Genomic DNA, 13,575 nt, shown 5'->3' with positions numbered 1-13,575 from the left:
GGGAGGAAGATAATAAATTAAAACTTAATTTTTTTGATGAGATAGAAAATAAAGTGACAGGCTGGCTAGAGTACCATCAAATATTTGATCTATTTAAACAAGATAAAAAGAAGGGATTCAGTAAAGAGCTTTCAAGATTTGAGAAAGACCTAGAATCATAGAATCATAGAATCATAGAGTTGGAAGAGACCACAAGGGCCATCGAGTCCAACCCCCTGCCAAGCAGGAAACACCATCAGAGCACTCCTGACATATGGTTGTCAAGCCTCTGCTTAAAGACCTCCAAAGAAGGAGACTCCACCACACTCCTTGGCAGCAAATTCCACTGTCGAACAGCTCTTACTGTCAGGAAGTTCTTCCTAATGTTTAGGTGGAATCTTCTTTCTTGTAGTTTGGATCCATTGCTCCGTGTCTGCTTCTCTGGAGCAGCAGAAAACAACCTTTCTCCCTCCTCTATGTGACATCCTTTTATCTATTTGAACATGGCTATCATATCACCCCTTAACCTCCTCTTCTCCAGGCTAAACATGCCCAGCTCCCTTAGCCGTTCCTCAGAAGGCATCGTTTCCAGGCCTTTGACCATTTTGGTTGCCCTCCTCTGGACACGTTCCAGTTTGTCAGTGTCCTTCTTGAACTGTGGTGCCCAGAACTGGACACAGTACTCCAGGTGAGGTCTGACCAGAGCAGAATACAGTGGCACTATTACTTCCCTTGATCTAGATGCTTTACTCCTATTGATGCAGCCCAGAATTGCATTGGCTTTTTTAGCTGCCGCGCCACACTGTTGGCTCATGTCAAGTTTGTGGTCAACCAAGACTCCTAGATCCTTTTCACATGTACTGCTCTCAAGCCAGATGTCACCCATCTTGTATTTGTGCCTCTCATTTTTTTTGCCCAAGTGCAATACTTTACATTTCTCCCTGTTAAAATTCATCTTGTTTGTTTTGGCCCAGTTCTCTAATCTGTCAAGGTCGTTTTGAAGTGTGATCCTGTCCTCTGGGGGTGTTAGCCACCCCTCCCAGTTTGGTGTCATCTGCAAATTTGATCAGGATGCCCTTGAGTCCATCATCCAAGTCGTTGATAAAGATGTTGAATAAGACCGGGCCCAAGACCCTGTGGCACCCCACTAATCACTCTTCTCCAGGATGAAGAGGAACCATTGATGAGCACCCTTTGGGTTCGGTCAGTCAGCCAGTTACAAATCCACTGAGTGGTAGCATAGTCAAGACCGCATTTTACCAGCTTCTTTACAAGAATATCATGGGGCACCTTGTCAAATGCCTTGCTGAAATCAAGGTAGGCTACATCCACTGCGTTCCCTTCATCTACCAGGCTTGTAATTCTGTCAAAAAACGAGATCAGGTTAGTCTGACATGACTTATTTTTCAGAAATCCATGCTGACTATTGGTGATCACAGCATTCCTTTCTAGGTGCTCACAGACTGTTTGCTTAATGCTCTGTCACAAGAGACTAGGGCCCTGCGGGACTTGACATCTTTCCGCAGGGCCTGCAAGACAGAGTTGTTCCGCCAGGCCTTTGATCAGGGCGCAGCCTGACTCCCTCCTCTGGCAACCTGCACAGAACTTTGCTTAATTGGTTGCCATCAATTTGATTTAATTAATTTTTATAATGAAATATTTTTAGATTGTGTGATTATTTGATTTTTTGATTATTTGATTGTTGTTAGCCGCCCTGAGCCCGGCTTCGGCTGGGGAGGGCGGGATATAAATAAAAATTTATTATTATTATTATTATTATTATTATTATTATTAATGATCTGCTCCAGAATCTTCCCTGGTATTGATGTCAGACTGACTGGACGGTAATTATTTGGGTCCTCTCTTTTCCCCTTTTTGAAAATAGGGACAACATTTGCCCTCCTCCAGTCTGCCGGGACTTCGCCTGTTCTCCAGGAATTCTCAAAGATGACTGCCAGTGGTTCTGAGATCACATCTGCCAGTTCTTTTAATACTCTTGGATGCAGTTCATCTGGCCCTGGAGACTTGAATACATCTAGACTAGCCAAGTATTCTTGTACTATCTCCTTAGTTATTCTGGGCTGTGTTTTCTCTGCTGAATCATTTGCTCCAAATTCTTCAGGTCGGGCATTGTTTTCTTTATCGGAGAAGACTGAGGCAAAGAAGGCATTGAGGAGTTCAGCCCTTTCTGTGTCCCCTGTTTGCATTTCACCATCTTCTCCTCTGAGTGACCCCACTGTTTCTTTGTTCTTCCTTTTGCTACGAACATACCCATAAAAGCCTTTTTTGTTGCTTTTAACCTCTCTAGCAAGCCTGAGTTCATTCTGTGCTTTAGCTTTTCTTACTTTGTGTCTACACGTGCTGGCTATTTGTTTGAATTCCTCTTTGGTGGTTTCCCCCCTTTTCCATTTTTTGTACGCATCCTTTTTAAATCTTAACTCAGTTAAAAGTTCTTTAGATAGCCACCCTGGCTTCTTTAGGCACCTTCCATGTTTCCGTCTCATTGGTATTGCCTGACGTTGTGCTTTTACTATCTCCCTCTTAACAAACTCCCAGCCATCATGAACTCCCTTTCCTTTTAGTATTACTGTCCATGGGATCTCACCCAGCACTTCCCTAAGTTTTATGAAGTCGGCTTTCTTAAAGTCAAGAAATTGAGTCCTAGTATGCTTGGCTGCTCCTTTCCGCTGTATAGTAAACTTCAGAAGAGCATGATCACTCACGCCTAATGATCCTTCCACTTCTACCTCACTAACCAGGTCATCAACATTGGTTAGGACCAGATCTAAAATGGCTGTTCCTCTTGTTGCTTCTCCCACTTTCTGGACAATGAAGTTGTCTGCAAGGCCAGTGAGGAATCTGTTTGACCTTATGCTCTTGGCTGAGTTTGACATCCAACAAATATCCGGGTAATTGAAGTCCCCCATTACTACTATCTCCCTTCTTTTTGCATGCTTGGCCATCTGTTCCAGGAAGGCATCATCTATGTCCTCCGTTTGGCTTGGGGATCTATAGTAAACTCCCACAATGAGGTCACTGTTATTCTTCTCTCCCTTTTGACCCAAATGCTCTCACTTTGGCTTTGAGGTTCTAAATCTTGGATCTCTTCACAGGTATACACATCCCTGACATATAACGCCACTCCTCCTCCTTTCTTGTCTGGTCTGTTTCTCTGAAATAGATTGTATCCCCCCATTATTACATTCCAATCGTGGGACTTATCCCACCAGGTTTCAGTGATGCCTATTATGTCATATTTAGTTTGCTGTACCAAGAGCTCAAGCTCATCTTGTTTATTTCCCATGCTTTGCGCATTAGTGTACAGTCATTGAAGTCCATTAATCATTCCCCCGTGTCTCTTATTTAAGGATTTTTTCCTCCCACCACTAGGTCTGCGTGCTGTTTGCTCCATTTGGTCTATGACATTTGGATGATCATCTTCATCAACTGATAGACTCCTACCTTCAGGAGCACTGTCTCCCTCCCCCACATTAGTCAGTTTAAAGCCCTCCTGATGAGGTTTCTGAGATTTCTGGCAAAAACATTTCTCCCAACCGTTGTGAGGTGCAGCCCATCACTTGCCAGAAGTCCATCTTCAAGAAACTGCAGTCCGTGATCTAAGAATCCAAACCGTTCCTGTTTACACCATTTGCGAAGCCAGCTGTTCACTTCCACTATTTTTCCCTCTCTCCCTGGGCCACGTCGTTCAACTGGGAGGACAGATGAGATGACAATTTGTGCATTTAATTGCTTCAATTTCCTGCCCAGAGCCTCGTAGTCTCTTTTGATCTTCTGGAGGCTATTGCTTGCAGTGTCATTGGTTCCCACATGAACCAAGAGGAAGGGGTATTTGTCAGTGGGTTTTATGATTCCTTGCAGTCGTTCAGTTACATCTTGGATCTTAGCCCCGGGGAGACAGCACACTTCCCGAGACATCTTGTCAGGCCCACAGATCACTGCTTCTGTTCCCCTCAGTAGAGAATCCCCTATCACCACTACACGCCTCCTCTTAGGTTTGGTTGGGGTTCTTCCGTGAGCTGTCCGTTCCAAGGTCGCCTGCACATTCCCTGAGGACTGACTTTGCTGCTCGTCTTCATATACCTGATCAACTGTAATGAGGGAGAGATCCTCAAATGGAGTCTGCTCTTCGCCTTCCATGCTAGGGGAGAGGACCTGATATACAATGACCAGAAAACTCTATCGAAAATGTACAAAATTTTACTAGAATGGTCGGTAAAGGACGAGGAGGTAAAGTCAGCTACGGTGAAGTGGGCAGTGGACTTAGGTCATACTATACAGTTGTCAGAGTGGGTGAAATCAATCATATTTGCTTCATCTGTTAAGAAAAGCTTTCACATATCTACTAATAAAATGACAAATTCCAGATGGAATGATATCTTCAGTAACATGTAGCCATTTACAAAACTATAGAAAGATGTCTTTTGAAGAAAATGTAACTCAGAGCCGAGCACATATGCCACCCCATCAGCCCTGCATAAATTTAAACAGTGTGGAAAACCAAGGTAACTGTTTCTCCTGCCAACCAGGCAACCAATTGGAAGCTACCAATCTTGTCTATAAATATAACTATAAGGTGACTATGGCATCAATAAAAATATGAGGAAATCTTGATGAAATTGCAACCTTATTTGAAAAAAAAGCAAGTAACTGCTAATAACTTGTCTCTGTCTATTTTTATGAGGGAAACAACTGATATTCTGGTCTTTATTGGTGAAAAATAACTTACCATCTTGCGTCTATTACTCCCCTCCCCCCCTTTTTTTGGGAGATGTAGAGGCTCATTTTGAACAGTTGATCGAATCTTCAGGTTGGATCCAACGTAGCACTGAGTTAGAATTACTTAGCAACATATCCGTTCCACTGGGGAAATGTTTGGGGCTGGCAGAACAAGAGTAGTGCAAGAGAATGCTCAAGCAGGTTGGTGGTAATTTTGTTGCATAATAGATTGTGCAATCTGTTGCGCAGCTACTTTCCGCTAGTGCAGCTCTTGCATTGGATCCCTTTGTTGCACAACAAGAGCCCTTGCGCTAGAAGACGGAGAGCGCTGAATGCAGCCCGTGGAGTTGGAAGGGTCCCTGAAAGCCAGCTAGCCCAACCCCACTTGTCAGCAATGCATAACAGGGAGTTTGGGCAATAATCTTTGATTCGAGGCTAAGAGTGTCACAAGTGTACTGTTATCAGGGCCGGCCAGCCCAAGAGTGAAGCCTCGGGCTGCGGAATCCCGGGCACCTCACCCGCCCATGCCACTGCTGTCAGGTTTGTGCGGCCATCTCATGGGAGTTCCACAGCATCTCGCAGAACTCACTCAGAGGGACCATTATATCTGTGTGACCTCAGTAAGCGAGGCAGTGGGGGGGGGGAGGGAGATGGCACCGGCGAGTTTCACCTCAGGTGGCAAAATGGGATGGGCCACCCATGAGCCTTATGTTCACCTGTGAAATGTTGTAAGGTACGTAATAAAGCTTTTCAAAAAAATACTTTGAAGACTGAATCCAAGCAATAGAAGTAGGAAACTGTGTGGTGGTTAAAAACAAAGATGAAGAATGTTGGAGGGAGCAGGGATGGAGTCCGGATAGTTTCTTTTTTAAGCGTGAGATATGTTCATGAGTTACCAATTGCCATAGTAACCTAATGCAGCTTACATAATTCTGCATTTGATTATTCCCTTCCTGACAGAGAGCAGCAAGCCTGCCACATTGCTCTTCTTCCTCTTGCTTTGAATCAAGGCTAGTCTTGTGGGTGAATGACCCCCTCCTGCACAAACAGAGGCTCCACATAAGGGTTCAGTGTAACCTCCCCTTGCATGGTAGATTATCTCCCAATTAGCGACTCCCTTGCCAGTAGGGATGTCACAAGATGTTGAACAGGGATGCTCACCGAAGTGAACACTGCCTGCTTCGTCCTGCAGGTAGATTCAGAGTGTGCCACACGGCCACCCCAAAAGAATACCTGCCCCAAATCTGTTTGCACTCATGCACTCTCTTGCAGCTTTAGTGGTAGAGATTGTGCAAAGTGGCAGATCAGGCAGCATCATAATCCATGCCTTGGAGAGTGTTGTCAGGAGCTGCATTAAACAATTCTGTATGGAACTGTTATCAACTATTTTGGGCCAGTGTCCGAGGTCACTGCATTCTTTGAAATCACTGAATTTGCTTCCAGTTTCATGTTTCTGCTCTGTCTCTGCTCGTTCCACGAAACTTTCATGTTGAACACTGTGATCATCATCTGTATCAAAAGTATTAACAGTGAGTTGAATATTGCTAGAAAGTGCACAAACTGTGGGAGCTCTATCACTGGTTTCAATGCTGTTTGCTTGACTTGTTTCAACTGTAGGTGTAGACAAACTTGTCATTACAAAATAGTTTTTTTGACATTGATAATTTTCATCACATCACTTTTCCCTTTAAGTACTTTTGTGAACTCAATTTATTCCTTTAGGGTCTTAACCTCTGTTAAAAGTGGGGGGAAATCTGTGCTACGGACTCGCAAACTTTGAGATTGTTGAAATATATATGGGCCTTGCAGAGCCAGACAGAGGCCTGGGCCAGGTAGATAATGTGCCCCCCCTTTTTTTACCCTGGGGTAAAAGTCTTTTTTACCCTGGGGTGAAGTCTTATAAATAAGTAAGTATAAAAATAATTTTCACAAAAGTTATGCTGACAAATAATTTTATTTCAAGGTTTGAACCGTATCTGAATATAAAGACAAAATGGAAAACTGTTGTTGTTGTTGTTGTTTTGTCGTTTAGTCGTGTCCGACTCTTCGTCCGACTCTCAAGTGATATTCTGTTGAAGCCCAATACTCTTTGGAGGAGCCATCAGGTTCCAAAATGTTTGTCCCTGCCATGTTGAAATGGGAAACGGATCTCCCTTGTACCCTACGCTTTCAACATGTGAAGGTGCCTTTAAATGATACTCATGCAGGAGACAGCTGCCAGGTCCACATTCCTACAGTACCAGTTCCTTTGTTGTTTAGTCGTTTAGTCGTGTCCGACTCTTTGTGACCCCATGGATCAGAGCACGCCAGGCACTTCTGTCTTCCACTGCCTCCTGCAGTTTGGTCAAACTCATGCTGGTAGCTTCGAGAACACTGTCCAACCATCTCGTCCTCTGTCGTCCCCTTCTCCTTGTGCCCTCAATCTTTCCCAACATCAGGGTCTTTTCCAGGGAGTCTTCTCTTCTCATGAGGTGGCCAAAGTATTGGAGCCTCGGCTTCACGATCTGTCCTTCCAGTGAGCACTCAGGGCTAATTTCCTTAAGAATGGATGCGTTTGATCTTCTTGCAGTCCATGGGACTCTCAAGAGTCTCCTCCAGCACCATAATTCAAAAGCATCAATTCTTCGGCGATCAGCCTTCTTGATGGTCCAGCTCTCACTTCCATACATCACTACTGGGAAAACCATGGCTTTAACTATACGGACCTTTGTTGGCAAGGTGATGTCTCTGCTTTTTAAGATGCTGTCTAGGTTTGCCATCGCCTTTCTCCCAAGGAGCAGGCGTCTTTTAATTTCGTGACTGCTGTCACCATCTGCAGTGATCATGGAGCCCAAGAAAGTAAAATCTCTCACTGCCTCCATTTCTTCCCCTTCTATTTGCCAGGAGGTGATGGGACCAGTGGCCATGATCTTAGTTTTTTGATGTTTGAGCTTCAGACCATATTTTGCGCTCTCCTCTTTCACCCTCATTAAAAGGTTCTTTAATTCCTCCTCACTTTCTGCCATCAAGGTTGTGTCATCTGCATATCTGAGGTTGTTGATATTTCTTCCGGTGATCTTAATTCCGGCTTGGGATTCATCCAGCCCAGCCTTTCGCATGATGAATTCTGCATATAAGTTAAATAAGCAGGGAGACAATATACAGCCTTGTCGTACTCCTTTCCCAATTTTGAACCAATCAGTCGTTCCATATCCAGTTCTAACAGTAGCTTCTTGTCCCACATAGAGATTTCTCAGGAGACAGATGAGGTGATCAGGCACTCCCATTTCTTTAAGAACTTGCCATAGTTTGCTATGGTCGACACAGTCAAAGGCTTTTGCATAGTCAATGAAGCAAAAGTAGATGTCTTTCTGGAACTCTCTAGCTTTCTCCATAATCCAGCGCATGTTTGCAATTTGGTCTCTGGTTCCTCTGCCTCTTCTAAATCCAGCTTGCACTTCTGGGAGTTCTCGGTCCACATACTGCTTAAGCCTGCCTTGTAGAATTTTAAGCATAACCTTGCTAGCGTGTGAAATGAGTGCAATTGTGCGGTAGTTGGAGCATTCTTTGGCACTGCCCTTCTTTGGGATTGGGATGTAGACTGATCTTCTCGAGTCCTCTAGCCACTGCTGAGATTTCCAAACTTGCTGGCATATTGAGTGTAGCACCTTAACAGCATCATCTTTTAAAATTTTAAATAGTTCAGCTGGAATGTCATCACTTTCACTGGCCTTTCTAAGTGCTTCCTAAGGCCCATTTGACTTCATTCTCCAGGATGTCTGGCTCAAGGTCAGCAACCACACTACCTGGGGTGTACAAGATATCCATATCTTTCTGGTATAATTCCTCTGTGTATTCTTGCCACCTCTTCTTGATGTCTTCTGCTTCTGTTAGGTCCTTACCACTTTTGTCCTTTATTATGGTAATCTTTGTACGAAATGTCCCTTTCATATCTCCAATTTTCTTGAACAGATCTCTGGTTCTTCCCATTCTGTTGTTTTCCTCTATTTCTTTGCATTGCTCGTTTAAGAAGGCCTTCTTGTCTTTCTTTTTTTAAAATGATATTTATTGAGAATTTAAAATTACAGAAAGAGAAAGGAAAAAACAAGAAAAAAGAAAAAGAAAAAAGGTAGACAGAAAGAGAGATTAAACATTATAAATCAATAAAAACAAAAGTAAAAAAAAAACCAAAACACACAATACATCAGAATCAAAAAAGAAAAATAAACAAAAAAATTAAAAGCGAATCCAATATTCCCCAATCTTTATCTTTCATTAACTTGTTTCATCGACCTCCTCACACCTCCCTTTTTTGTATTCTAGTTATTAATTATCTCAGCAAATCCTTTCCATCTTTCACAATATTCTGTCATTAAATTACCTTAATCTATTTTAACCTTATCTTACCATAATAAACCCTAAAGCTTAAAACTTAAATCTTATTTATACTTAATTCTTTTTAACAAAACATATTTATACATAATTCTTTTTAACATTTCTACTAAAGCCAAATAGTTTCATTCCAACATTTTTCTAATACTCATTAATTTTACAATGATTTTCTAGATGAATTTTTAAAACTTTCTTCCAATCTTCATCCGTCGTCTCTTCTTCCTGGTCTCGGGTTTTGTCAGTCCTTTCTGTCCCTCCGTCTAGTCCATCAACCTGGTGACGACCTATCCGAGGCTCTTAAGTCTTTTCCATGTCCCTTCTGCAGGTCTTCTTCATGTTTATACCTGCACTTTAGTTTATCTTCTGCTGATCTTATTCTTAATTTCCTTCCTTTCTCTCGGGGAGACTCCAACTTGACAATATCTTTATCCCTTCTCAACAAGTCAGCCCATTCTCCATAGTCGACACTGAAATCCAAAAGATATTTGAGGGCATGTTTCAAAGTCCCTCCAAGGTTGAGGGCCCCCACAACTCCAAACTCCCCCTGGCCCAAAGCCAGATCCAAAAAGTCAAAACACCCCTGCATAGGGGGATCTATCCAACTTCCCATCTCCAGACCAAACAGTACTCCATCTCTCCAAATCTGACTTTCTCCAGATTCAGTCGTCAAAAACAGCAGCTTATGTTCCTGCAAGGCCGCAGCTCTCTCCATTTCTGGTACTTGAGGTTCAGCAACTACCTCCTCCTTTATCTTCTTCACCACTTGCTCTGTCAAAGCACATTCCTGGATTAATTCCGGAGTGGTTTCTATATAAGTATTCACTGTTTGTCCAAAATTTCCAACTGCAACAGTCATCAAATCCATCTTCTCATGTAGCTGTTCCAGTAAAGCACTTGTCTTGCAAAAAGCAAGCACTAAAGCTTCTTCTGGGCACATTCTTGTTCAAGGTTGGTGTCTAGTTCCCACGATCTTTTATCTCTACAGCTGTAGAATTCCCCAGATCGACTCCAGCAACAGTTTCACAAGCTCCCTCTAGAGGAAACAATTTCTATTTGTATCCGTCTTTTTAAAAGCAGATCTAGTAACAAAGTCCCTTTCGTTTTCCAGATATTTTGTTCCTTTTAAGTGCAAAAGGGAACATTGGAATCAATATGTTTCTCTTTTTTAACTATCTGTCAAAAACGTTTTATCCACAGTCAATGAACTTCCCCAAAGTGTCTGTCTCTGACACCCCGCTCCCAGGATCAAGACGGTGGAAATTTATCTTTCTTTACTCTCTCTTCTGTAGGTTTAAACAGTCTAAAAAGATTCCCTCCTCTTCTCCTGCTTCCAAGGGGGGGTTTAGTGATTTTAGTTGATGGAAATTTAGTCCTTTACAAACGACTTTCCAGACTCTAGCTTGCAATGTCTTTGCTTCAATCTATTTACAAAAGCGGAAGGCGGACTTCCTGTTTAGACCTTCCCGCTTCGGTGCCAAATTAAAAAGTTTCTTAATCCAATTTTCCGTTCTACTCACGGGCAGTTGTTTAAAATCCAGTTGTCCACAGGAAAAAGTCAGCGCTCTTCGGCAACAGCAATGAGGCTTCACTCCGTGAAAAGAGCAGTCGATTCGAAGCACCGCGCCATTCACCCCACGTCGCTCCGGATCCCCGAAACCGGGTTTTCCCGCGAGTAGGGGAGGCACGAAAAATGCCAGCCAAATCCCACGTCCACAGGCTTCTCCCGCCTGTGGTTTTTAGTGGGTCTCCGCCTCGCCGCGGCGGTCCAGACCCTAGTTCTCACGAAGCGGATTCCTCCTAGTCAGAGGAAATCCGCCATTGCCGGAGGCGCTAACCCGGAAGTCCATTGGAAGGCCTACTTGTCTCTCCTTGCTATTTTTTGGAAATCTGCATTCAATTTCCTGTATCTTTCACTATCTCCATCGCATTTTGCTTGCCTTCTCTCCTCCGCTATTTGTAAGGCCTCGTTGGACAGCCACTTTGCTTTCTTGCATTTCCTTTTAGTTGGGATGGTTTTTCTTGCTGCCTCCTGTATAATGTTGCGAGCCTCCATCCATAGTTCTTCAGGCACTCTGTCCACCAAATCTAAATCCTTAAACCTGTTCCTCACTTCCACTGTGTATTCATAAGGGATTTGACTTAGATTGTATTTTACCGGCCCAGTGGTTTTTCCTACTTTTTTCAGTTTAAGCTTGAATTTTGCTATAAGAAGCTGATGATCTGAGCCACAGTCCGCTCCAGGTCTTGTTTTTGCTGACTGTATAGAGCTTCTCCATCTTTGGCTGCAGAGAATATAATCAATCTGATTTCGATGCTGCCCATCTGGTGATGTCCATGTGTAGAGTCGTCTCTTGTGTTGTTGGAAAAGAGTGTTTGTGATGACCAGCTTGTTCTCTTGGCAGAACTCTATTAGCCTTTGCCCTGCTTCGTTTTGAACTCCAAGGCCAAACTTGCCAGTTGTTCCTTTTATCTCTTGACTCCCTACTTTAGCATTCCAATCCCCTATAATGAGAAGAACATCCTTCTTTGGTGTCAGTTCTATAAGGTGTTGTAAGTCTTCATAGAATTGGTCAATTTCAGTTTCTTCAGCACCTGTGGTTGGTGCATAAACTTGGATTACTGTGATGTTAAAAGGTCTGCCTTGGATCGTATCGAGATCATTCTATCATTTTTGAGATTGCATCCCAATACAGCTTTTGCCACTCTTTTGTTGACTATGAGGGCCACTCCATTTCTTTTACGGAATTCTTGCCCACAGTAGTAGATATGATGGTCATCCGAACTGAATTCGCCCATTCCTGTCCATTTTAGTTCACTGATGCCCAGGATGTCAATATTTATTCTTGCCATCTCATTTTGACCACATCCAATTTACCATGGTTCATGGTTCTTACATTCCAGGTTCCTATGCAATATTTTTCTTTACAGCACTGGACTTTCCTTTCGCTTCCAGGCATATCCGCAACTGAGCGTCCTTTTGGCTTTGGCCCAGCCGCTTCATCAGCTCTGAATCTACTTGTACTTGTCCTCCGCTCTTCCTCAGTAGCATGTTGGACGCCTTCCAACCTGAGGGGCTCATCTTCCAGCATCATAACTTTTATATGCCTTTTATCTTTGTCCATGGAGTTTTCTTGGCAGGGATACTGGAGTGGCTTGCCGGTTCCTGCTCCAGGTGGATCACATTTGGTCAAAACTCTCCACTATGACCTGTCCATCTTGGGTGGCCCTGCACGGCATAGCTCATAGCTTCTCCGAGTTATTCAAGCCCCTTCGCCACGGCAAGGCAGTGATCCATGAAGGGGAAAATGGAAAATATAGATATACAATAGTGCTTTTTAAAAATACATAGGGAAAAGGATTATTTTAAGTATTTACATTTAAAAATGCTTTCTTGGCTTTCTTTTCTTTCTTCTCCAGTCTTTATGGAAAATTCATGAAAACCAAGAAAGCGCTCTTCAATTTCAAAACTTTTAGCTTCCCTCCTCACATATCTGATGATGAATGATAACTGTTCTTGGTGAGAGCAATCAGGGGTTGCATCAACAGCCATCGCAAAATACTTAGCTTCTTGTATTTCTTGAATGATACTCCTCTGGACGAATGATCCACAAATTTCAATAAACTCATTTTGAATTCTACTTGATAGGTAGTGTACTTGGAGTCTTACACCATTCTTCTGTGCATTTTGTCCTTGTGCAACATGTTCCTCTAATAATGAATCGTATTTACTGAGGAGCTCAACTAAACCCAAAAAGTTACCATTATGACTATCACCAAGTCATTCAGAAGAATCAAGGAAAGGGAGAGAAAAACAGGATAATGTCAAGGATGCATTGAAGTATTTTCTTCCATTTAGTGCTTTCAGCCTTGAGCTGGTCAACAACGTAATTGTCAACTGCAGAACCACATAGAGCAGCTCTACTTGACATTTTCCACATAATATAGTTTTCTTTATGTAAGTTAGAATTTTCATGGCTAGGAATGCGATCCTTTAATTTTCTCCATCCTTTCTGTATACTCCATCCTGGATGATCTGTTAATGCACTCACATTAGTCATAACTCCCCCTTAAAGAACAACAACAACAACAACAACAACAACAACAACAAGGTACACAATAAAGCGATTGCTTAACTTGGCTCCAACACAACCAGCCTCGTTTATGTTTTTAGCCATTTTTCATTTTTAGTCGTTTCAAGACGACTTGGAAATGAATTATTGTCCTTATCACTCGGAACATTCATTGGTACTTCGAAGTCCTGAACTTTTAAAAGTCTCTCGTATCATTTCTATTCCTCTCATTAATTAATCCAATATCAATTTGTGGCTGTGAGGCAGGGATTATTTTAACTGAAGATTCTGTATTATTATCTTCAGATTGTTGAGAAGGCGCTTGTTGTTCCACGGCTCGCTCTGTTGATTGATCGCCAGTTTCTTCGATAGCATTACCTCTATAACGGAAGGTCCTGATTCAGCAAGGTGATTAACA

The 13,575-nt window shown here is 42.7% G+C and overlaps 1 protein-coding gene across 5 annotated transcripts in view; it reads left to right on the top strand.

Moving 5' to 3' along the window:
- Nucleotides 1-13,575, top strand: part of TJP1 (tight junction protein 1) — a 354,643-nt gene that overhangs the window by 18,071 nt on the left and 322,997 nt on the right. The gene's annotated exons all lie outside the window — the stretch shown is intronic.

This window comes from Podarcis pityusensis (genome assembly GCF_964106645.2).
Source record: "Podarcis pityusensis genome assembly, chromosome: 14".
In the NCBI taxonomy this organism is placed as follows: Eukaryota; Metazoa; Chordata; class Lepidosauria; order Squamata; family Lacertidae; genus Podarcis; species Podarcis pityusensis.
The sequence above is the reverse complement of the archived record's forward strand: the minus strand, read 5'-3'. Positions and strand labels throughout refer to the sequence as shown.